Source organism: Alosa alosa, chromosome 2 (assembly GCF_017589495.1).
Source record: "Alosa alosa isolate M-15738 ecotype Scorff River chromosome 2, AALO_Geno_1.1, whole genome shotgun sequence".
NCBI classification, from domain to species: domain Eukaryota; kingdom Metazoa; phylum Chordata; class Actinopteri; order Clupeiformes; family Clupeidae; genus Alosa; species Alosa alosa.
In genome coordinates, this window is record NC_063190.1 from 17,204,431 (window position 1) to 17,230,446 (window position 26,016).

General features: G+C 40.7%; 1 long non-coding RNA gene across 1 annotated transcript in view; it reads right to left on the reverse strand.

The window, feature by feature from the left end:
• Positions 1-3,726: 3,726 nt before the first annotated feature.
• LOC125290981 overlaps positions 3,727-26,016 on the reverse strand; it is a 32,051-nt gene continuing 9,761 nt past the window's right edge. The window contains exon 4 of the long non-coding RNA XR_007192901.1: positions 3,727-4,181. This is a non-coding gene — a long non-coding RNA (uncharacterized LOC125290981). The remainder of the gene's footprint in view (positions 4,182-26,016) is intronic.

Sequence of the window (26,016 nt, forward strand, 5' to 3'; positions counted from 1 at the left end):
TAAAGAAAAGAAAATAAATGAAAAGGGGGAATGATTCAGTCCAACTTGTGCAAAGTGCAATGTCCAGATCCTACCGCAATCACAAGAGTAAGGGGATGACAAGTAACAGGCAGTCCAAAAGGAAGTGCAAGTTGATGTAGATGGTGATGATGAATCCAAATCCAGGACGATGGGGGAAATCCAGAAGGCAACCGGAGCTTAACAAGCACATTATTAGATTAAATTGTCTCAAATTCATACATTAAATAAACTGGTTGATCTATAGATCGGGTGTCCTGACTGGTTTTAAATGTTTAGCAATCAAATCGGAATTACCGATACAATTTTAGCTGGGCTAGCTTAGGTTTCAAGTGTTCAAGGCTTGCTCACCATGATTCCAGTACCATGTACAAAATACAAGGGAAAAGTCTTCTTTCTTCTTTCTTTTCAAAGGGTGATCATCTGTTTTTGGGTAAAATTAAGATGTACTAAATAATTGGCTCTGATTACATAAAACACGCAAATCTGTTTACGTTCAGCTGTGACTTGCGACTCACCAAAGAAGCTTTGTGGGGGAGGATCTTTATATTGTTTTCCAATGTTCGTGTTTAAGTATCCAAGTGTCTGTAGTTCCAAGAAGGCTATCTACAATAATTTCCAAGTTGTCCGTTTTAATTCTTCTCAATCTTTCTTTCCGTCTCCCATCAGACATAGTGCTACTTCTTCTTCATTTACCGGTTGACAGTTTTCTGTTTTTTAACATTTGTCTCATGTTGTTGTTTTTTAACATTTGTCTCGTGCACCCATCTAGGGCCCACCAGGGAATTATTGCGCAGCATAATGCGAAGTGGCAAAAGTTACACTTGTATTTGTGTGTATGTGTCTGCATGCTTGTATATGCCTTTGTGTGTGTGTATGTGTCTGCATGCTTGTGTTTGTGTGTGTGTGTGTCTGCATTATTGTATGTGCCTTTGTGTATGTGTTTATCTGTGCACACTTGTGCATGTGTGCATGTCTCTGAGTGTTTTTGTGTGTGTGCAGGCGGGTGCGTATGTTTGTGTGTGTGTGTGTGTGTGTCGGAATGCAGAGAGAGAGAAAGACAGAAAGAGAGAGGGCGTAAAACTATTCGGTCTCTTGGAAAAATGTCCCTGTCTCCTGTTCCCTTGTGTACCCATTGATCTAGTGCGTCTGATTCAGGCTCAGTATTAAATTACCTCAGGGTCCAGAGTGAACCTACTCCAGTGCCTCTCTCACCTCCCCTTTGTTCTGCTCAACACTTGCTATAATAGAACGTGTTTTACACAGGGGGAACCGGGTGCAATCTTGGCTCAATTTTTCCCCCCTCTGTCCCATTAAAGCACATTGTGTCTGCTCTTTTGTAGACTCTGATGGAGGGGAGACCCCTTCGCCACAAAGCCTCCCAGTGTTGTTGTATGCAGTGACAACAAAATGCGTCTTTTGTGCCCGGACGTAGGGCACTGTCAAATGGGAAGGGTAATCTACCACCAGCTGTGCAATCCTCTCATTAAGGTAATGCAGGTTCCACAAGGAGCAGTTACAATTCTGAGATGCCGCCAGGGACGTGGATTAGGTAATGTGATGTCATTTTGGTGTTTGGCAAATAGAAATTGCAACTCTATGTGGATACGCATCAGACATATTCACCCTGAGAGAGCCAAATCAGACAAAAATTATTAATGAGTCAATTTTGTGGTTGTTATGTGTTACCCTAGTGATTCTTGGATTCCATTCACCGCAAGGGAATATCTGAAGAGTTTAGTTCCAAAACGCTATATACTCCATTTCAACACATTTTTTTTTCCAGGTAATTTCATTGCAACTGTAATTTGATTTATCTTTACTCAGTCAAAACAGCAAAAATGCAATTGTATTGCATTAACATGATTTATTAATGTTTTTTAAAATGGAGATATAGTGTTTTGGATCCAAACTCTTCATCTGTAACAATATAGCAAGGGTGTATTTTTAAAGAAAATACCAATTTTAGATGTCCTGTTAGGTCAAGCTCTCAGAGGTCTGACATCTCTAACAAACTGACATCATGTTAAGATGTGGAGGGATGGATGGGATTGTTTGGCTGCAAAGCTGCAAGACCTACTGACCACCATAAATCTTCTTGGCAGATTTCCAGGTCATAATTGGGAAGATTTTCCAACAGGTCTCTGGCCCCTCTCTCACTAAGCCTCTCCCCTCTGCTGTTTCCTCCACAGGTCACAAGAACTTCACACGCTCCAAACCTGTTAAGTTAGTAAGGATGTGGGACATTGTTAAATTCCCTCCACAACCAGGCTTGAGCAAATTGATAGAGATGTGCAGCCTTTCATGTTCTTTAATAGATGCACATAGAGGGACATGTATATTTTATCCACCCTTCTTTCCTTACGTTTGGAGACAAAACCCAGTGCTGTGCGAGAGTATGTTATCTTCCCTTGAGTGGCTGGAGGCTAACTTAAAGGTGCGTCCGTGGGCACTTCCAGGCTCCAGCCGCGGGCGTTGAAGGTCACCGTGCAGCACGACCCCCAGGAGCACGACGCCGACATGACAGCGGCCATAAATTTCCCTCGATCACCGAGGCCAGAAGGCGAGGCAAGGGGAGGCGCCATGCCACAGCGAGGCAGGGTGGCACGACACAGCGCTGGGGCAGGGCGGAGATAAGAGCACGGTCATTACAACCCCCCTCTCTCGCGGACTCTCTCTCATCTGCCGAGTACGTCGCGGGACGCCGAGGGGACAGGGAAAACTGTGGGGACAAATCCTTGACCAGCGATAAAAGGGTCATCTTCTCTCATCGGGGAAATTCAGGGGCGCTTTGAGTGAAAGTGAGCAAGAGCGCTTAGATTATCTGCTAGAAAAATAGTTTTCGGGAGGGATCCTGAGGTTGGCCTGTAAAAGATGCATTTGATTGCACTTCTGAAAAATAGATTATTATTATTAACCCAAACCAGGATTCAGTAGTAATCATTTTATTTCAGCATATCTTTATCACATTCAGCATATTCATTGTATAATAACTAGATGTACCGCAGAGCGGTACAAAATATGACCGCCGCCCAGTCCAGCACATGTTTTCCACAAAAATAAGTCACGCTGAAAGGCATATATGATTCTAACTGTCTCACTGAATTGCATTATGCACACTCAATTCTCACTGGTATCTGCTAGACAACAAGTACCAAAACATAATTAGTTCATAGATTTCACATGTAAAATACATTTTATACAACCCCACCCCAATCTTGCCTGTTCATAATTCTGAGAAATTCTTGAATTGTGTGCATGTGTGTGTGTACATGTTTATGTTTATGTGTGTGTGGGTGGGTGGGTGTGTGTGCGTGCATGTGCATGTGCCTGTATGTGTGCATGTGCATGCATGCGTAAATATGTCTACTGTGTGAGTATGTGTCATCACATTAGGGATTACTGTGAATGTATGTGTGTGCGTGTGTATCTGTTTATGCACATGTGTGCATATGGAATGGGTTTACATGACCCCTGGAGGCAAACATACGCAAAAAATTGGTCATCCTAGGCCCCTAACGGTTCTCAAGATATTCACAGAAAACTGTGTCTGCCCTACCCTCCTTTCGGGGGTCCAGTCCAGCGGGGGGGCTACAGATCAAAACGAAAAACGATGGTTCCATGCTGTCCATGTGGGGTTACATGCCCACCAAGTTTCGTGTACCCCGGTCTTACAGTGTCCTGGGAATCCTTGACGGAAATTTGGACATGCGAATAAGAAAAAAAAAGAAAAAAATCTGACTAAACCGCTTCGCTGCACGGCGGTCATAATAAGAGGGACTTAGAGAGGACTTAAGGCCATGCAATGGGATTTTGAGAGCATATTTTTGACCATACAGTAGAAAGTGTCCTATGTAGACATGGTGACAACATACAGACAAGATATCATTGTTGTTAAAAACACATTTGTCTTAAAATAACGGTAAAACTGTGTGAGGACAAAGATACCGCAACAAAACATCACTTGAATCATTTGAATTCAGATGAAAGACATGAAGTCATATAGAGAGAAGGAATGTGGTGATCAAATGAATATTAGGTAAATTCCCTGAAGAGTCACATAATGTTCTCATACGCATAATGTTCTCCATAACCACAGAATTAAGAAAGTTCCCTGTGATTAGGTACTCGGTATCCACGTCCATCCAAATTGCATGACTTTCCTGTAAGAGAGGCATTCATTTTAGGTTAATTGTCGCTTGCCTGATTTATTCATGTTTGTCTCAGTACAGATCACAATGATATTGAATTAAATATCACTCTAAGCTTTGATATTGATACACTTCACTTCACTTCAATCCTTGACTTCCTTTAGAAGATTTTCTCAACTTGGCAGGGGCTGAATGAATGTTATCACACTAGGAAAGGAGTCCACAACCAGATAACCTTTGTCTGCTGTGCACTTTGAGAAAATAGACCATATAAATAACACTGGTGACTAATACAATTAACCTCCATTCTATCAACAGCAAGCAAAAAAAACAGAAGCGAGTCCAGAAATATGAGTCCAGACGGGAGGATTTCCAGCAGACGATGCCCTCGGGATCTCATTGACCACCTTCAGCTCTGACTGGACGGTATGGCTCATTGTGATTGGTTGTGGCCCTGGTCAAATCTAGTTCATTCTTACCATGAAATCCCAACAGGGATCCAGAGGTACTTACAGAGCTTCAGCCAAACTTTACTGACTGAAGTGCAGATCACAGCTATTTTCCAATCATGTAGATTCCCTCTCTCTGGTGTCAAGAGGATTTGACTGTACCTGTTCAAATATGCATCTCAGCTCTGAGTCCAGGCAGTAATGGGCTACTACTACTGCGTTTCTCACCTGGTTTGACTAAATTACAATTAGGGATTCCATGCTGGTTCTCTACTAAGAAGTCCAACACATTGTGTGGCTGGTGGACACAAATGTATTGGGTACAATTTAGAGTATGATATGTTTTTTTTATTATTGCATAATAATCATAAAAAGCATAATCACAAAAAATAAGGGGTTATAGCAAAAGTAAGACTTTGTGTTTGATTTATTGAGGGTACACATAAATAAGAGGCTGCTCAGCCTCCATTAAGGATACCTGGATCCAGACAGTGTGTCAAATGCACTCTCAAACACATTCTTCCTTGGCCCATGTGTGTCAAATGCACTCCCCAACACGTTCTTCCTTGGCCCATGTGTCAAATGCACTCCCAAACACGTTCTTCCTTGGCCCATGCAACACTTTGCCTCCAAGTTCCATGAAAGTAGTTTGTGCATAATCCTGCTTACAACAAACTAACTGCACTGAAAACATAACCTACTTGGCGGAAGATAAAAAGTAGTTTGGGTTATTTTGTCTTCAACTGATGAGTGTCAGTTCAGCTCTGAATCAGCACAGACGTATAAAGTATCCTGAACAGCGCATATGTCACACACTCAGATCTTAAACATGGGAACAGCCCAAGGTCAAGAGCGGCGTGACGCCTGCTAACTGAGCTGTTACATCTTCCCGTGGCTACCCCCCTGAATCTCTCCCGCCGGCCGAGCAGATGTGTCTGTTGATGACTGATAACACGCTCCTTTGTGCAGGCCAGAGATACAACACCACCCCGGTGAGTGAAACAGGTAGCAGCTCACACATTCATCTGTCACTGTAACAAAATGGCTAACCAGCACAGAGAGAGAGAGAGAGAAAGGGGTGGGGGTATTCTAGCAATACTTTACTTCAGACCATGGCTGCCAGCTTTGCTTACAGAGCCTCTGGCTTAGCATCTGGTTCAGGCAGGAGTCACAAACATGTCTATTTTCCATGCGGTATGAAATCAATGTGAAAGCCAGTCTCACATTTCCCCCCACGTTTCTTCACATATCAAACAGATGAATCTGCCTGATTATGCTCGTTCTTTGTCGCAGCCTGATAGCTTCCTGGCAAGTCCTTTATCAGCTTCTGTCAGGTGCCATTCCATTAGTATCACAGTTCTTTTCATCATCCTCTGTAATGCACAGAGATTGTTACAGTAAAGCCTCTCCCTTCCCAGCCTTTCTCGCTCTCTCTCACTCTCATTCTCTCTCTCGCTCGCTCTCTATCTCTCCCTCAGAGACACACCACACACTGATCTATACCACATTCCTCTGTTAGTTGTAAAAGGGGGGGTGGGGGACGAATGATTTGAGGCGGATAAAGAAAGGAAATACATACAGCTGCATTATCACACCAGGCCCAGCCTTTCCCCACGTCCTGCCCGGCAGACAGATGTGTCCTGCTCCTGGGTGACATTATCTCCCTGTGATGGGCAATGCATCGAATACTCAACAGCCCAGTAAATACCCATAATTTCAGTGGAGGGCAGTGCCTGGGCTTGGTGCACAGAGGAATCTGTGAGAGGTGTGTGGGGGGACTGAAGGAGAAGGGGGGGAAAGGTTAATTGGTTTTGTTGACCATCTGTTTTTTAAACCGCTGCATATCAGAGGCGTGAAGAAGGCCTGCATAATGAACGGTGGCGCTAAGGATTAAATTAATCAATTGGCAGGGAGAGAGCGCTAACCTGCCGATTGTGTTAATGGAGCAGAAGTTCATCCTTCCATGTGGCTCCGTCTTTTCTCTCTCTCTATTTCAAGGCTTCCAACAGAGGACCACACAAACACACACAGACACACACACACACACACACTTATATGGCCTCTGACAGCAATGGGTCAGCAATCTGCTTCAAGGTGCTTCAGCTTAAATGCACCACTGAAAAAGGTAAACAAAACATAAAGGTAACAAAATTGAATGTAAAATATGTACATGTTTACTGTACATTAAAATGAATGTTTTAAGTGATAAGGTTAAAGGCATGAGAACAGGACAACTTTCACAGCAATACTGTGAAAGTGAACAGGACAACTCACAGCAATACTGTTTGTACAAACACAATGTTTGTACATGTTTATAATTAGCAAGATTTATCAATGCATCTATACATTAAATTACTCGAGGGTTGATGCAACTGAAAGGCCACAGTCCTGGTAGGTGTGTGGCCTTATCCTTTACACTTCAAAACTGAAGTCTGTTGACATATATATGTTCAATGTTATCTCATCATCACTATGCCATAACACAGACTCACCCAATCTATGATAAACAGCTGGTGGTGTAATGAGGGTGAGTGCCAAAAAAGGTTTTCTAAATGCTAAGCAGGTCCTCTTTTAGCCTGGTCCTAATTTTCGAGAATAATTGTTCTCAGACACCCTGCCGGCCTGTCATCTTCAAAAAAACATACATGAATTTATTTGATAACGGCACCTCAGTGGGGAGCCTCTAACAGATTTTCTTGTCCAAACAATCAGCTCTTGAAGAGGTGAGTGCAATATATGAATTAAAAAGCTTGGATTAAAAAAAAAATATTTAAACACAAGCAGAGTTTTGGCGAAAGTGTCGGTGTTATAGTCTTGGTGAGAAAATATCACCAGTTAAGTTATTTTTTGGAAGAGGAGACCAATTAACACCAATCTTAATAGAAAAAAACATCTTTTATGGAATGTGGAGTATGAATTGATTTTTTGGCGGACGTTACACATGGCACCTTTAAAGAGTTAACTTAACACTGTTGATTTGGCTGTGTAGTATAGGCTCTGCCAGGTCCTTTACCCCGCACCTGCCATACCATTTAGAACCCTCACATGGGGCATTACATCTTCCTGGATGTAAATCTGCAAGAAATGTCCTCTACAAGAATACGACAACCAAGAATGGAGGACAAATGTGTTCTGAAGTTGTTTACAGTCAGTTGAATAATTCATATGTATTAAATATTCACATTTCAATCACAAAGACAATATTCTGTAGTGAGGAGAGAGAAGACAGGAAGTCAGCGAGGGGCTTCGAAATGGCTTAAATTCTAGGTCAAAGCTGAATGTTGAGCATGTAAAAAAGGAGAGATCCAACTTTGGCCAGTTTTGAGTTTTCAAAAAGGGGACAGACAGTCTATGGAATGGCAGGAAATTCTGTGGAAAACTTTATGTTTACGTTGTTTAAACATTCCAATTTCCGTGGTCTTCAGTGTGAAAACATGGCCCATATCAGCCCATTATATGGAGAAGGAAACTAATGAGTGACTTAGGTTTCCCATAATTAGGCACAGATAGATTAGTGGGAGTAAGATATTGTTTTGCAGCAAAGAACACTGTAATCCAAGGATTATCATAAATTACAGAATAGTCTTCTGTAGGGAAAAAAATATATGGGTACACATTTAAACATAATTCTGTTGTTATATTCACACACCCTATGGACATTTTTCAGTGGTTTCTCCCCAAACATATGCTAGAATGTCATTGACATTAGTCTATTACAGTATGTCATTGGTAAGGGTTAGGGTTACTGCTAGAAAATTATAATGTTCATTATTGAAATAATGTTCATAATTGTATTGTACCATGTAATTACCATCCATTTTTTTATTTTATGTAAAAGTTTGGAGTTGACACTTGATAGACAGAATCAGACGGCACTATTTCCATCTGTTTTTATGGAAATGTAAAAATGTACACAATGACCTACTTTATACTCTGTATGTTTACTGTGCTGCATAGTAGAGCACTTTGCTCCAGAAGATGTTTTCAGTATAGAGGGATCCTATAGCCATTGGTGCCACTAATTGAATTCTTTCTTTGAGGATAAAGAAAGAAATCAATACTGCATGATCGTTATTGAATAGCACAACAGTAAATATAGACTTTTGGTGTATCTCAGACTTACTGATTTATATCTTTGTTAAGTGGAGGTGAAAGGGTCTACAAAGGGCTAAAGTTTAGCCATACCCACTAGAGTTGATTTATACACTTGCTACTACCAATAAATTCTCAACAAACAGACTTTCACTCATCATTCAGTGTTGCAGAAAGCTCCACAGTGTCTTTCTTTAACAGGAACATTGTGCTTATATCTCAGTCCCATCACTGGTTCATTAGTTGGATTTGTAATATCACATTCCTCAACAGTGTAGTTCAGAATCATGGTTTTGTCAGGTGGTGTTTGTTATGTTGTTCCCTCCAGTTCCAGTTTGTTTGTTTGTCTGTGTGTGTGTTTATTTGTTTATCTTGTCCTTCTTGACTGCTGCTTGACTTTTTGAAAAGGCTTGTAATAGTTTTTACTCAGGCTAATGTTTTCTTTCTTCATAAAATGTCATGCAAGCCAAAAAGGTGCAGGTGCATTTAGTTCTATGTATAATTGTTTTTATCTTTTTTTTTTTTATAAAAGGTCTTTGGGTCAAATCCGCCCTGGCACTGTGAATAAGACAGACACACAGTGGCTTTGACCATTAAAAATCAGTCAATATGGTGCCTCTAGAATACACAAGGGAAGCGTGCAATGTGGTTGGAAGTTATGTTAACAACCTTTCATGGAACCAAATCACTGACTCCATCTTTAAGGTCAGACAATAATGGCTACATGCAAGAGAGATAGCCACAGCAGTGGCAATATGGTCAGATCTTCCTCTTTCAGAAAATCTTCTACATAATTAGTAAAAACTTTATTTTCAAATGTATGCTTTTTTCCAGCTCATCACTTGATTTTCCTCATATCCAAAATAGTTCAGTTACAGTAATTTAGCAGTTTCTCAGCAAAACAATCACTATCTGTTCATTTCACTCTGTAGTCGGTGGTAAAGTGTAAGTGTGCCATTTATATTTTGCCTCATGCCTGTTCAAGAGAAACAGAGTCCAGCATTTTTCAACTCTACATCACACTATCTGAAACAAGCCATATGATCAGATATCAAAATTAGCCTTAAATGCCGCGACATATTTATTTTGACAGTGACAGCGGCTTAACTCGGCGTGTGTGTGCTGCTAATTCTGTTCAAATTACCCAACAGAAGTTGAACTCGCCAGCTGACAAGAACCCCAACAATGCTCTGGGGGCACTTATAAGGCGCTTAGGGATTGTTTCACTTGTTTTCAAACTCTAGCCAACTACAACAAAAAAAGAAGGCAAAAAAACATCACACAAGTCCAAGTCAACGTGTCCCTTGTGACCAGGTGAGCTCAGTCCTCCATCTGCACACTCAGTGAGGGATTTGCCTGCGTGATGAGACGCATGTGCCCAGCCAACCAGTAAATGGTGAGGAGAGCGGCCCGTCATCTGTTCCCTCTCCCCAGCAGGGACTGCACTTTGTGACCGACGACAACGCCACCGAGCCCAATACCCCTGATGGCGTTGAGTCGGTAGGATGATAAAGTGCTTCTCACAACCTTTTTTACCATGGAGTCAGTTTCAGACAAGGCAGAGGAGGCAGACTGCCTAACAATGACAAGGGAGAAATGCTCTAGAGGAGCCATGTTTTGGGATGATTCATTTCTCTCACTGCTACACCCTCTCCACAACACTTGCTGACCACCACCGCCAGGGAGACTTCTAGTACTCCTCCACACACACCGCCTAGTTAACATTTCTTTCAGTTGTACAGAGGACAGGTGCTAAAGATGTGCTATTGGTTAGGCACTTCTCACAGTGTCTCACAGTGGCAAGTTATTTATTCGTCACATGTTTATACAAACTGCAATATTTAGTGGAATGTTTAGTCCTCTGACTTAAATGACTGCAGTGTGTATATTAAGGTGTATAATAATGTAAATAAAGGAAACTAGATGTACCGCAGAGTGGTACAAAATATGACCGCCGCCCAGTCCAGCACATTTTTTCCACAAAAATAAGTCACGCTTGTCAAATTGTGTACCTTTCCTACTTTGTTCCTTTTTTGTGTGTTTGTAATTGAGTGTGTGCAGAGTGTGTGGTTGTTTTTGTGTATATGTGTTTTGTGTGTGTGTGTGTGTGTTTGTGTATGTAGGTGTGCATGTGTAGTGTGTGTGTCTTTACGTGTCTTTGTGTGTGTGTGTTTTTATGTGTGTGTGTGTGTGTGTGTGTGCATGTATGTGTGTGTGCATGTGTGTGTGTGTGTGTCTTTACGTGTCTTTGTGTGTGTGTGTTTTTATGTGTGTGTGTGTGTGTGTGCATGTGTGTGTGTCTTTATGTATGTGTACATAAATAAAGCAAATCAAGGAACCACCTACTCTTTGCGATAATGCACACAATTCAAGAATTTCTCAGAATTATGAACAGGCAAGATGGGGGTGGGGTTGTATAAAATGTATTTTACATGTGAAATCTATGAAGTAATCATGTTTTGGTACTTGTTGTCTAGCAGATACCAGTGAGAATTGAGTGTGCATAATGCAATTCAGTGAGACAGTTAGAATCCTATATGCCTTTCACCTTTTGTTTATAGCCAGCAGCCAGACCAGCAGATACCCTGACTTTGCTGAATTACTGAAGCTAAGCAGGCTTAGTTAGTACTTGGATAAGAAACGTCCTTGTAAGAGTAGGTTCCTGCTGGAAGCAAACAAATATCAATCCCAATGTCCTATTACAGTGACAGGGACACTGTACTGCAGCAGATGTTTTCATTTGCATGAATGTTAAATTGAGGTCCTGACTCACCATGGTTGTTAAAGATCCCATGGCACTTATCGCAAAGAGTAGGTGGTTCCCTGTTTGCTTTATTTATGTACACATACATAAAGACACACACACATGTGCACACACACACACACACACATACACACACAAAAACACACACACACACACTACACATGCACACACACATACATGCACACACACGACACGCACAAACACGCACACAAACACATAAACACACATGCACACACACTCACAAACAAAAAAACACACACAAAACACATATACACAAAAACAACTACACACTCTGCACACGCTCAATTACAAACTCACAAAAAAGGAACAAAGTAGGAAATGAACACAATTTGACAAGCGTGACTTATTTTTCTGGAAAAATGTGCTGGACTGGGCGATCGGTCATATTTTGCACCGCTCTGCGGTACATCTAGTTTTCTTGGCTCTTGGTGAACAACCACCAAACCTAATTAATAGTATACTATATAATACATCAGCAATGCACAATTGACAACATATTTTACACTGGGTTCTGTTTCACGCAGAATTCACGATGTCGACTGCCCAAAAAACTTTTACTCTCCGTACCAAGACATCCCCTCACTGGCTGACTCTTAATCCCCAAACTCTTGTAAGTTCCTCAAAGCTGCCAAGACAATATCATTAGGGTACTTAGCAGCGGTATTAAGTAAATGTAAGACTTGCACTTTGTCTCCTCACTACAATTGTGGCATTAATTTGTTGTCCAAGACTACTAGAGTTCACCCATGGTGTCTGCACCCGAACGCAAGGGGAGAATGTCAAGTCAAGTCAATTTATTTATACAGCACATTTTACGCAGGGTTGTACCAAAGTGTTTTACAAATGATTAAATATGAATGATAACAAAATAACAAATCATAATATAATACAGAATACTAAATAAATAATGAAGACATCAATATAAAATAGATCATAATAAAAATAATAAAAAAATAATAAAGCAGTGGTAATAGTAATAAAAAAAATAGTAGTGAACAAAATGAATGCAAGGGAGAATGGATGGATATGTTCAGGAGGACTTAAGACTTAGTGTCCCCCATACCCCTGCAGCTGATGCAGGATTTGTGAGGGAAGGGAAGATTTTACTCATATAAGCCATTTAATAAAATCTGTCATATTGTTGATTATGAAGCACTTTTGAGTGGAAGGCAAGTGGATACAAACTTCAGTATCTATGGCAACAACTAATTTCCTTTATGTGGATAAATGTGTGGTGCCATGGTGCACTAGAAAGGTTTTTCTCAGACTAGAGGGAGGTGTCTGTGCTTGGTAGGTGTTTGTGTTCATTTTATGTTTTGTCTTAACTTTAACAAAACATATGTTTTGTTTTAATGCTCATAGACTAAAAATGGGAATTGCATAATATTAAAGTACTGTTATGAAGTTACTTTATGATTCAAGGATGGTATCCCTAATCTGTCACATTTAATATCTGACAATCTGATGCATAATTTTATTAAAAGGTTATTTGCCAAGTGTTTGTCTAAAACTGCTCAGCTACATCTAAACCTAGTTAACAGTCAGTCTACGTAAACAAGCCGAGCTTTGTTAACAATAATATAGCACAGGTGCAAGTGATAGATGTTAAGAGTTAGCTTAGCTTATCAACTGATATATTCCGACAATATCTCAAAGCATCTTTGAACGTCATTCTTGCACTTATATTTTTTCTTTTGCAATTATTTTCAGTTTAGTCATTTGTTTTGTCATGACCGAGTCTCTCTGCATTTGTGCTCTGCCTCTGCGTAGCATCCTCAGACGGCGTTATCACTCAGGCTCAACATCACAGCAGCTGCCCCTCAGAAGGCACACACAGGAACGGGCCGCCATGTCCTCGCAATATAAATTTCTCTAAATGGAAAAGCGTGGAACAAACATGACTTTGGGTTGTATCAGGCACTGCCCCAAATAGCCTCCCTTTCTCCATCCAGCCTTTCAGAAATAAAATCAGGATATCATTAAATTTTTAACATTCGTTGCCTAGGAAATAAAAGTGGGACTATGTGAATAAGTTAGAGAGGACATATAGAGGGGCGACTTGTCCTTAAGCTAGATCTCATCTCTCTGGCAGGACAGTGTGCCCACCTTGGCCCATAAAGGTGAAGATTCAAAGCCATGCTGAAGGCTAGGCTACTGTTCCAGCAGACACCCGCTGATCATGTCTCCTAAATTCAAATGACAACTGACTCTCTTGAGTCTTGACTTGCAGTCCTCTCTGCTTGCCTGGCCACAGCATCTTAAATTTAAGTAGCACACCATATTTTTTCCCCTCTTTTACACATTCTTAGCGGCAATCACATCAAAAAAATGGGTTCAAAAATCAGATTATTATACTTTAATATGCCAATCCTGCTGAGAATCCTGCATGGAATGCTCACTGAAAATGCCAGGATCAAGAGCTGATGACAGCAGTGGGATTTTTAAACACTCTTTATCAAATATAAATAATGGTGTGCCACCATTAAGGCCAATATCTGATTCAGATAGATGGGCCTATTAAAACAGAAACTTAATAAAGTGTCTTTTTCTCTTCTCTCAAGGTTCAGCAATAAAGTTAAATGAGGAACCATTTCTTTCTGTCCATTACATTAAATTACTTACTCCATTCTCTTCAGTTCCGACTCAAGGTTCACAAAGCTGTTGGGGGACCCACATTAGTGTTTTATAGTTTAACAGACAATGAGCAGGCAAGTCCTGCCGAGACTGGAGGCCTCTGTCTTCCACTAAGAGCTATTTGTCGTGACTCATTTTAGAGTTCAGTAGGCCTGCTATGAAACTAGACGATTATGCACTCATTGTTCAGTGGCATGGAACACGTATTGTGGAACACATAGTTAGTGTAGTGTAGTGTAGGCCGAGTTAGAATATTTACATAAAGATGCCGCAAGTAATCTGTTCCAATCACACGAGGCACTGTACAAATAAATCATGAGGTCTCATTACATGTTTGTGGTCAAAGGGGCTCATTAGTTGAGGTGTGTTCATGTGAGATTTATTATGTGAGGTGTGATATAACTGGGTGGGTGTGTTGGTAGTTAAAATCATGTTCTCTCAGTAAGTCATTAATAGGCTACAGTGAACATTAGTTATAACTAGGTAATGACATGGATATATTGAAGTGAGTTGGTTTCATTTATAAATGTATTAATGTTTTCATAGTTGTTAAATAATCCATCATTAAATTTAGTTTGATGGGCTGTGTTTGCCTAGCAATAAATTGTTAATGGTTTCAGTTACTACATAATTTATAAATAACTCTTTCAGTGAAAATAAATGGTTAATTTATACATTTGTTAGGTTAACATGTTCTGTGTAGGATTTCATTATGGCAGTATTAAAGTTAGTATCCTGGAGCAATTTATCAGTTTACCTGCTGTCTTTACCTCCGGTTGTAAATGTGGCAAAACATAAACATATTTCTTTCAAGGCAGTTGTTTTTTCACTGCTTTTATGCAAGGAGAAGAAAAACGGATTGCTGATGTAAGAATCATGAAAAAAATTAGATATTGAGATCTTAAGTTCTTCAATCACTTGCATCTACAGTATGTTTCTGCTCAAACTATTTTTTAGATGCATTCGTTATTGAAGTTTGTTTGTAGTCTGATTGACTAGGAACTGTGCTGTGCTGATCCCATGAAGTCTAGTGGTACAGACACTATATCCAAATCATTAGAGGCAGTACTCATTAGGGGTGTCACGATTCTCCAAATCCTCGATTCGATGCAATTTTCGATTTTAAAGTCACGATTCGATTCGATTTTCGATCTTTTTTTCAACATTACTATTAATGCATTCCTTATATGTTATTTACTCTTTTTGGCCTTTTTTTTCTGTTTCGGGGGGCTTTTATTTTGAAACCGTTCCAACCGCGAGGTTGTAATGTAAACAGAACCAACATTAGGCTAAAACAGAGACGTGAACATAGTGAAATGAAACAACACAGAATTATAATTTGATCGTTTCAGCACACTTCGAAGAGACCCAAGGTTAGTGTTCATGGATCCTTATCAATGTGCATTTTAAGCCTTAAAGTAACTTTGGACTGTAGGCCTAACTAAATCATCTTTTCACTTGCTAAATTGAGTAGGGTAAGTTAGTTTTAATTGACGTGAATGAACGAGTACTTCCACACCGGTGATTTCAAAGTAGCAAGAGGGGCTTTGATTTCGGTAGGTTGATGTGTATATTTTAACTGGCTGCAGCCTAAAATTAGAGGAGTGTTGATGCTGCAGTTCAGCACGTGCGTTTGTGCGTCTTGGCATAGACCTCTCCAGAATAAGTCCCGCCTCCGTAACTTCCGTATCCATCCAACTTCCGGGCGTCGATTGTCTATGGGAAATAACATGGCGTTTCAAAATATCATCCGGTAAAACATCTGTAGGTAGCGAAGTAGAAAAATCTGGTGGGCAGATTGGCCTACACACTTCTGCCATCTAGTTTCCACTGGATTTTTTTGATTGTCGGTGCCGTTTAAAAGTAGCCTATACTATAGACTATATTACTTAAACGGCACCGAAAATCAAAAAATCCAGTGGAAACTAGATGGCAGAAGTGTGTAGGCCAATCTGCCCAGCAGCTTTTTCTACTTTGTCACCTACAGAGTTTGACAGGTACGATCGTTCAAAACGCCATGTTATTTCCCATAGACATTTGACGACCGAAGGTTGGATGGATACGGAAGTTAGGAGGCGGGACTTATTCTGGAGAGGTCTATACATGCTGGATGTGACATTGGGGGTGTGGCTGCATCGTCGATTCTACTTTTAAATTCGAAGTTCGAGATTGAGATGTAATTTCGAACGATTTCGATATAAAATCGAAATTGTGACACCCTTAGTACTCATATGTTAACGTCTGGCTTTTGGGGCTCAAATAAGTGAGAATGGGAAAAACAGACCCTGATGACGTTTCAATTGCTATCAAATTCAGCTTTTGAGTAAAAAAAGCAAACGCACACCAATAGTAGGAGTTTTTTGAGGTGCTGGTCACAGGATACGTAATATTATGAACAAAAAGAGACCACACACTCTAGCAGCTCCTTTGCCAATAATTTAATAAAAATTTAAAAAAATTAAAAAAAACAACTTTCGGCCGAAACGTTTTTTTTTTTTTATTAAATTATTGTCATATACTGTAAGCTGCTAGAGTATGCGGTCTCCTTTTGTTCATGATCAAATGCAGCCTCACCTGCAAAAGGCCATGATCCTCTTACCTTCCCACAGACAAATGCCAGATACTTCAGACAAACTCATAGTCACTTCAGCCACTGCATCAGTCAATCAATTGAGTAATTAGAGTCGTGAATGCCTGTGGGTGGATGTGGATCAGCTATCAGAGTACAATAAGCTAATCCGGAAAATGATTAAATCTCTGTCCACTGTTTCAACTTGAGTGTTTGGGGATGGAGTCCATGTGGGGGCGTAAGAGAAAATCTGACCTCAGGTCTGTGCTCCATACAGTAGGCCTTGATTGGTCTGAAGTGAGCAAACAGTCACTTGACTGTGTACAGAGCTGATTTGATTACCTTCTTACAGTTTTATGGCTGAGTTGAAATGGATTGAGGTCACTGGGGTTTGTCCCTCTGTTGTTTGAGCACAAGCAGCCAAATGCTTGCCAGGCATCACCTCATTAAAAGCACAATTATTTTTAATTTTGTTTCGGTTGAGTAAGGCGTATATTAATAAGCTACACTGAGCCTGTAACTAGGGATTTGTTCGTCACTGGTGTGCAATTATTTGGCAGTCAATAAAGCAAAGAAGCAGTAAAGAGACAAAGTGTTAATATGGGATTAATTCTCATCAATATCAGATCAAGAAGGATTTTACACAAGGACTCTAAACACGTCTCTCCAAGTTAGGGCTACTGCAAAAGTCCATAAACACAAATTGCTCTCAGTTTAATAAATGCACATAACAATTGTTAGTTTCTGTGTTGTTGAACAGTGGCGTAGGTTTGGTGCTGGCTAATGCGTGACTGTTAGGGAAGGCTGGAGCTGAGCCAAGCCAACCCCCCATTCTCATTGGGTGATTAATCCCATTACATCAGTCATTTGGTCAACGCAGGAGGAGGTCGGTCGGGGATAGATTATCATCATGCCATTAGCTGTGAAGCAACAGGGAGCCAAAAATACAAGCCTAGAGTGGGGATATAGAAGATGTAGAAGTCGATGTAAAATAATTCATAGATCTGGGGATACTGTATTACAACGTAAATCCAGAATTTATTTTATTTCCACGCAATTTAGCTTGAACCAAAACAATTGTGAATTTGGCATGTCACGCCGGTATCCCCCAGCTCTGATTATGTGGTTGGGGCGCTGTGTGTGTGTGTTTGTTTGTTGTTTTGAAAAGTGTCAGCTATAGTGCAGGGACCATATGTTCACACAGAGCCATATACCCAAATAAGCAGATGCTGTCCCTTTAGTCAGCTTTTTCCTTTTCAACTTTAAAACATCTATGCTCTCTTCATGGCACCAGCTGCAGCTAACTACACTGCAGGTGGGTAAACATCTTGTTAATTGTTGAAATTGGGCAATGTTAGTGCTGCTGCGTGTTCTGCTATTCTGATATTGCACCAATACTGTGTGTGGGAATACTCCAAATGGGAGATGCTATGTGGGGCAGTAATTATGAGATGTTATGTAAGTTAATACCACAGTTGGTTTACCAGAGATGTTTTTTTTTTAAATACATTCGTACTGAAATGCATTTGCAGAGACAGTTCAAACTTTCTAATAGTTTGGAAGTGTTGAAAAGTGCCCAGACAATAGGACTTATAATCATTACTTTATTTGGACTATATCCATCTGTTAGCTAAACACTCGTATCTTAAGACCTTTCAAATGATTATGTCAAATAAAAAGAGAGCAGAACGATTTCATTTCATTTTACTGATTACCAAAAAGTATTGTTCAGTCTCGAGACTTCTGCATCATCCTTTGATTGCTACTACAATGCCTTGCCTTGGCTCCCTGAGAGAAGCGATTATTTCTGTTCATAAATTAAACAGCCCCATTCCAACTGAGAGGAATGTTTTAAATGGAAAGACAACCCACACAAAAAAAAACATCACTACTTTAATAGAACTTTATGAAATGGATAGATTCAACTTAATCATTAATTTTAGATTCTTTCCTTTGAACTGTACCATCCACTGCATAGCTTGTGTTCGAGTGCTACCAAATTATACAGCAGGCTCCCCTCTCTCTCTAGGCAGCTTCCTCCAGAGGCTTCATTGGGAGGAAGTACTTTTCCTCATGAAAAGGTTACAAGCTTGAAGTAATGCGGACTTTCGAAAGAAAACTGCATTTAGATTAAGAACAGCATTGAATGCAGAATTTTGTTGTCCATGAGCCCCAATGTTCATGCCCCAGAGTGTAGCACTGTAGCTGCCTGGCAACTGTAGCTGTTGGCTGCAGCAACTCGAGCTAGGTAGAACCGATTGTTGTTTTTTTTGTTTGTTTGTTTTCATACCAACAGTACTCGGTGATCTTGAGAAACAGAGATCTATTTGAAGAACTGCAGGAATTCTCCTTTAATTGCCAACATGTAAAGAGAATATTTTTTTCTATTTCAAGTGGATCTTTTAGAAACAGTTACATAATGGCCTACACATGGGCAAATATTTGTAGGCCTTTAGTACTATACACCACATTACGTCCTGTCAATACTCACAGAGAGGAAATGTAGGCTGAAATTTGTGTGGAGCTGGTGGTTTCAGCAGATGTTGTATGAGGTTTTCTCTTTTCCCTCTGGAGATCTATAGTACAGTATAGTATAGTATAGTATAGTATGCTCTTTTGATCCTGTGAGGGAAATTTGGCCTCTGCATTTATCCGTGAATTAGTGAAACCAGTGAAACCACTCAGCACACAGTGATCACACAGTGAGGTGAAGCACACACTAATCCCGGTGCAGTGAGCTGCCTGCATCAACAGCGGCGCTCAGGGAGCAGTGAGGGGTTAAGTACCTTGCTCAAGGGCACTTCAGCCGTGCCTACTGGTCGGGGTTTCGAACCGGCAACTCTCCACTTACAAGTCCGAAGTGCTAACCAGTAGGCAACGGCTGCTGTCTGCAGAATAGTATACTGTCTTCCCTCTGCTTTTACTGACAACCATAATCAAATTATGGTGGCACATACAGTGATATTATGTCCTCAATAAGAGGCAGGCTCTTGAGTTGAGTAATTACATGCTTACTAACAGTGTAGTGTTGTTTTGTTTCTATGCATAACAGCCTGGGAAGGTGGTGAAATAAATATAACAAACTGCACATTCTCATAGGCATTTAAAGCATTATGTTACTGTAGTTCCAGTGTGTTGCAAGTAAATGAATCAAAGTTGGTCACATCTCTCACATGGTTCAAGCATGTCTTCTAATCTCTGTATAGTGTATTAATTAAATACCTGTTTGTTAGATATAACTAATTAACACTGGAGATATTCATACTTTCAAATTAAATTGTTTCAGGTGGTAATAAATTCTAGACTGCTAACAGAGAGAGTGATTCTCTACTGAATAACATGCCTTGATTGTCTGTACGGTATGTGTTTTCACATGGTTTTTAACAAAAGATATCAAGTGACAGGGCTCACACAATCTTCCTACATTATGTGATATAGTGTTAATCCCCAAAAGCATATTTGTTGAAGCAAACATTCTATCTGCTTCATCACATATAAAACAAAAAAAGAATAAAGTTTTTGTTTTCTTTCTAGAGAGTTCCTTTGTTTTCTCTGGTGGAATGCATCTATAGCGCCAAAGGCGAGTGCTTGGCTCCGTCTGTGAACACAGACATGAATTGATTGTGTTCACTAATCTGTGACATAATTAAAATATATTAATGTGGAGCCAGTCTAATATAGTGGAGGGGTTGGAAAGGCTGCTGAGCCAGATAGGGATCTTGTGTTGACTGCATGTGGCTCGCAGACAAATCTGAATTGAGATTTTTCATAACTCAATAAATGTGTGTGTTGCAACCCAGGCTTCAGGCTCATATCTATATAGACTGAAAACATGATAAGGATGCAAGCCACCAAATGAAACCTCCACGATTAGATGTACTCATCTTCAACATTGATCAGGAAAGAATGTCTTGGGGATAAATGGACAAATAAACAAATAAAATAACAATAAAATAACAAAATAAAAATCCAGGTACTAGACGGAGCGGCGTGACTCGCCAGCGCACTGTATCCCAGCACACTTATTTTACATAAATAACAAATAATAATAAAATATTAACAAAAAAAGCTAAACAGACAATTCACAGAAAACGAGAAAAAAACATAATAAATCATGGGCATTGGTGACTCTCCTGGCAATTAACAACATTGTGTTCCTGAACAGTCCATCGCAATTTTGGCCATAACATGGGATCAGGCGCTCCTAAACGTCCAACCAGGCCAGAGCTCCGGAAGCATGGTAGAGACATAGTTCTTTTAGGCAAGTCCCCCCGGTTGCAACGCACTTTGGGCAGTTATCCGTAAGCTATTTTCCTATTCAAGTGAATGGGGAGGCATACAGGAAGGGGTATGTGTAGAGATTACAGCCATATTGGCGTTACGAACTAACCCCATGTATTTCTATGGCGGATTCTTTGAGTGCTGTGTCTCCTCATTAGAAATGATCTGGTAGAGAGCTACTGAGTGTCTGGATGGGCCTGTGTGTGAATGTTGATGGGTTGTCTGAGGGAGAGTTTGAAGGGCAGTGAGTCTGTCTGTGACCACTCCCACTCCTGGTGCAAGTAATTGCCTTTAATAACCCTGCGGCCTCTCGCCCAGTAAATGCACCGCTGTTGCAAAGACTGCATAAGGTTCAGAGAATTGTTACTAAAAATTAACAATACTGTGTCTTTTAAAGGTATAACACAATGGCAGTTGGGGTTGGGGTCAGCATCAGAAATGGGGGGAGAATGGGGGTTAGGTTAGGAAGTTAGGAAGAACTGGAAGGTTATATGCCTCTCAAAGAAAATATATTTCTAAAACTGCTGAAGCGTGTTCGATGCCGTTGTAAAATCCAGCACAAACATACACCTTGACCGCATTCCGTTCTATATTACTGCGCTACCATAACTTGATACAAAAGTTAAAGTAGCTGCGTCTCGACGTTGCTTGGCAACCATTCAGATAGAGGATATTTATTGGCGGAAGAATGATTATCTTTGAATAAATCGTTACATTTTCGTTGCTTTGCCTTTACTATATGAAACTTTGCCTGAGTGCCTAAAACCCCCCTTAGCTGTTGTAGAATCAGCATAACCTACGGCCTCTCGGGGCTTATTGCTTAAATATATTTATGGCTGTCAGACCCCCCAATACAGTGCATAACCTATATCAGTTGATATTTTCTCTCGTTTTTTAATAAATCCATTCGTCATGATGTCACTAATGCAAAGCCTGTTCTCAAGACCTATAAAGAACTAAATGCACATTGTTCACTAGACCTGTATTGTATTGGGATACATTAAGAGACTTTCACACCTTCAAAGCTGAGACTAAAAAATCTCACACTCAGAAGATAAACAGCACAAAAACATTAAAAACGAATTAAATCAGCTGACTTTCCACCGCAGGGGTGGTACACATGGTGTTTAATTAAAAATGCAACTTCTAAATGTGTCTGGTTTCATTGTTCTCTTTCTTGGATTGGAGGCTCAGTCGTCTAGGGGATGAAAAGCAGAGCCTTCAATTTGTTTCCATAGCTGCACTTTAACACAAGCAGACTCTCCCACCATCACATACAGCTCATTTAATCTCAGTAATGTCTTTCATATCATATACCCCCCTGTTCAATTCAGTGACCCTCCTGTTCAATTCATTCTGTACTTTTTATATGTGACTCTGCTTTCATGACTATCTTTGAATCTACACCCTATCCTGTCTCTCTTTCTCTCTCTGTCTATCTGTCTATCTCTTTCTTTCTCTCTCTGTCTCTCTCTGTCTCTCCTCTGTTTGCATGTCTATAAGGGCCCTTCAGAGCTGTCGTGAGAGTGGATCAGTGCCATTGCCCGTATCACTTTATTTGTTTTGTCACAAAAGCAAATTCTTGAAAATTGACACTTGCTATAAGGAGCATCTGTTGCCACCATCTGCAGGCTGTATGCAAATGCCGACGATGAATATTCAGCCCTGTGCCTAGAGAAGGGGGATCTCCTCCTGTGGCTCCTGCTCACTTTACTGATTCAGCCAAGGCAGGATTGGGGAGAAGTGGATTTGCATGCCATTGTGTGCCCCCCTCCTGTTGGAGCAGACATATGTCAAATAAATGCACAACTAATTTGGAACAGTCGACTAGGTTCCTGTAGTGCGGCTCCCGTACACACGTGTGTTGGCATGTTTTGGCAACATCGCTGGCTTCTCTGGAGGGGGTGGAGACCCGCCATATCTTGTTGTGGTGTGTGTCACAAACAATATGGTCACATGATGATATTCTTTAAAGTCACTCAGGACCAGACTCATTGGACTGAGGTGAGTCTGGGGAGATGATGATACAAAGGAATGCCGGTAATTACTTCAGGATGAGAACATATCAATTACCCTGGCTTTACTGAATACTGAGTTTTGATGAGCTGTAATAGATTCTAGGCATCACCACTCCATAATTGGAAGGCTTTGAAATAGTTATAAATCTGTTCATTGTATTATACACTTGCCTGTCAATTGACCACCATTTAAATGTCAGGCTACTAGGCTACCAAAGTCATATACTATGCTGATATTCCAACAAACTTTAGAAATGTCCATGTCTTCTCCACTGACATGGCTCTATCTCTGTTATTTAAATGTGTTTGGATATTTAATATGGAACATTTTAGCGTGATCTTTTGTTGACACAATCATCACAGAGCACTTTATCCTTGCCTTAGACCCCATGAAAGTATGAGTGTGTTGCACACGGACCAAAAGAAACAATGGCAAGATGAAAGTGTTCATTTGTCAGGAGGTTCTGTATTTTTAGCCCAATTGCACATTCATCTCCAGCATTTACTCCTTTCATCACTTCCTTCTTTGACAGGAAGTCAGCATGAAAGAGGGTACAGTATCTCTCAGTGATGGCACTTAGCTCACCAACACGTAAACTTCGCACAGACAATCGAGCACACAGAGTGCTTTGATGTATGGGGGAGGGCTCGCAAACCAATGAATACCAAAAGAACACAGTGCTTTTGGGATCAGTCATTTCACCTCTATTAGGGGAAGGGTGTTGTAGCTTTTGTATTCCTTGTGCATGTAGAAACTTGCCCCTAAATAAATGGAATTACCTAGTGTAATGTTGCTGAGAAGCTTTGGCAAGACAATGCATGTATTTATTGCAATTGGAAATGTCATGATATGTTTTAAGAAATAATGGGTGAGATATTGTCTTCTAGAGGAAGATAATGCATGCATAGGTGGAAATATGCCCATGACATGAAGTTGTATTGCCATTATGTTTGCAATATAATGCTTCAGATTGTGTCTTACTAGCTTGTTATACATTGCTTTTGAATACTCAGGTGCTGTTGTTCCTCATTCAATATGAGCATTGTAATTGTTCTGAGAACTCAAACAAAACAAAAACAAAACAGATGTCTCCCATCTACAAACCGAGCTAGCTAGGTAGTATGTCTGCTGCAACCGGGTGGTCCTTCAGGACTTTATTTAGCAAGCCTGTGATCTAAGCTGAGCAAATCTTTCCTGGAGGACATGCACATGAGAGAGAGAGACAGAGAGAGAGAGAGAGAGAGAGAGAGAGAGAGAAACAAAGAGAAACAGGAAACAAACGCATCTGTCAAGGAGGCCCAGTCACACTGTCGCAATCCCAGCACAACTGCGGAGCTGCAAAGCTATTTCCCCTCATGATTGGTGGCCAAGTGGCAGACAGCAGCCCTGCGCGGGCTCAGGCACCCTGGGAGGCCCGCGGTGCAACAGCGCAGTAAATAGAGGCAGCATCAAGACAGGCCTTTAAGGGCTGCCATTGGCACATTCATAAAAACAAGGACGGGGCCCCGGTTCTCAATCACATCTTAACAAAGTTACAACATAACAGCACTGTAGTGTAATTATGTGGTATACATTAAATTGCAAATGGATGTGTGTACACCACATTGGAATAATAATTGACTTGAGATGTGGCACTTGTGCAGGTCAGCTTACAACTCAATGGATGTGATGCTGGGGGAAAGGGAATGTTAAAAATACAACCGCTGCTGAGGTCCGATTGTGATGGTCAGCATTAACCAGGGCCTCTCCCTGTCACTGAGGGCCGTGCGTTTGGGCAAGATCAGCAAAGCCACCGCATACCGCAGCTAAGGACAAGCCTGCTGAGCGGCCACGAGTGAGTGACATTGAATAGCAATCGTCCGGCCCAAAACACAGGAAACTGAGACCGTGACTCCCCCTTGACCTTCACAGGAGCCAATATCCACAATGCCAGCACACTCGAGTCATTCACATGAGCAGAAGCTTCTAGAACCTCATGCCATTCACATGGACAGAAGCTTCTAGTACCTCTTGCCTTTACAGAGTATGTTAGATACTTTTATCTTAGTGCTCATGTTACAAAGGTGTAGTCTGTGCACTGAGCTGCAAAAATTATCTTGCTCTCAAAACAACTGGAGCTTTTGGCGGTGATTCTTCCCAGATGAGCAGACTGAATATTCATTGTGTATCTGTTGATCCATGTCTATCCTGGAAAGAAGGATGATTAATTTAATCAGTTAGAACATGTTCCTCTCTGTGGTAGGGTCAGCAGCACACAGTTGCTTCCTTTTTAAAAAGTGTGACAAGTGGGGCCCTCATTATAATTCACTGACTTATTATTCATAGCTTTAAATCTTTAAAGCTTTTTTTATGAATATAGATGTGCTTGTTAAACTCCAGTCTCACGCCAACCCTCCAAGAAGCTGCATGTAAGCTGTTCCTTTATCTTTCATTTTCACCCCATATTTGGGTTAAATCTTCAATTGGTCTCACTTAAAAGTTTTTTTTTTTAATAATTTGCCATCAGGTTTACTGAGAAGTGTTTAGACGCGCATGGCAGAGGCCCAAGTCCGGCTGGAGATGCTATAAAGTAGTCTCAGATGCGCCTGACAGAAATACCCCTTACCTCCCCCACCCCTCTCTTTCTGATCTGGCACAAATCCCATCCCCTTCCCCACATCCCTTCTCCAACCCTGCACTTTTATCCCAATACAGTTTAGCGCTGGTCAGATTTAAATCACTCGAGAGGTCAGGGGGAAGGGAAGAGATTAATTCTCAGCCATTAAAAAAAGAGGGAAGTGCCATAGCAGTGTTTATTATCTCTACCCCCTTCTGTCTTGTTTTCAAGGGTGCGGTGAAATATGCATGTACGCTCAATATTTCGTACGAGCGAACATCAAGGATCCCACTGGAACCAGTGTTGCAGAGGGATGGGAGAGAAACAAAGAAAGAAAGAAAGAAAGAAAGAAAGAAAGAAAGAAAAAGAAGAAGAAAAAAACAGAATGCTGAAGCGCTGAGACCCAATATTTCCTGTCTGCT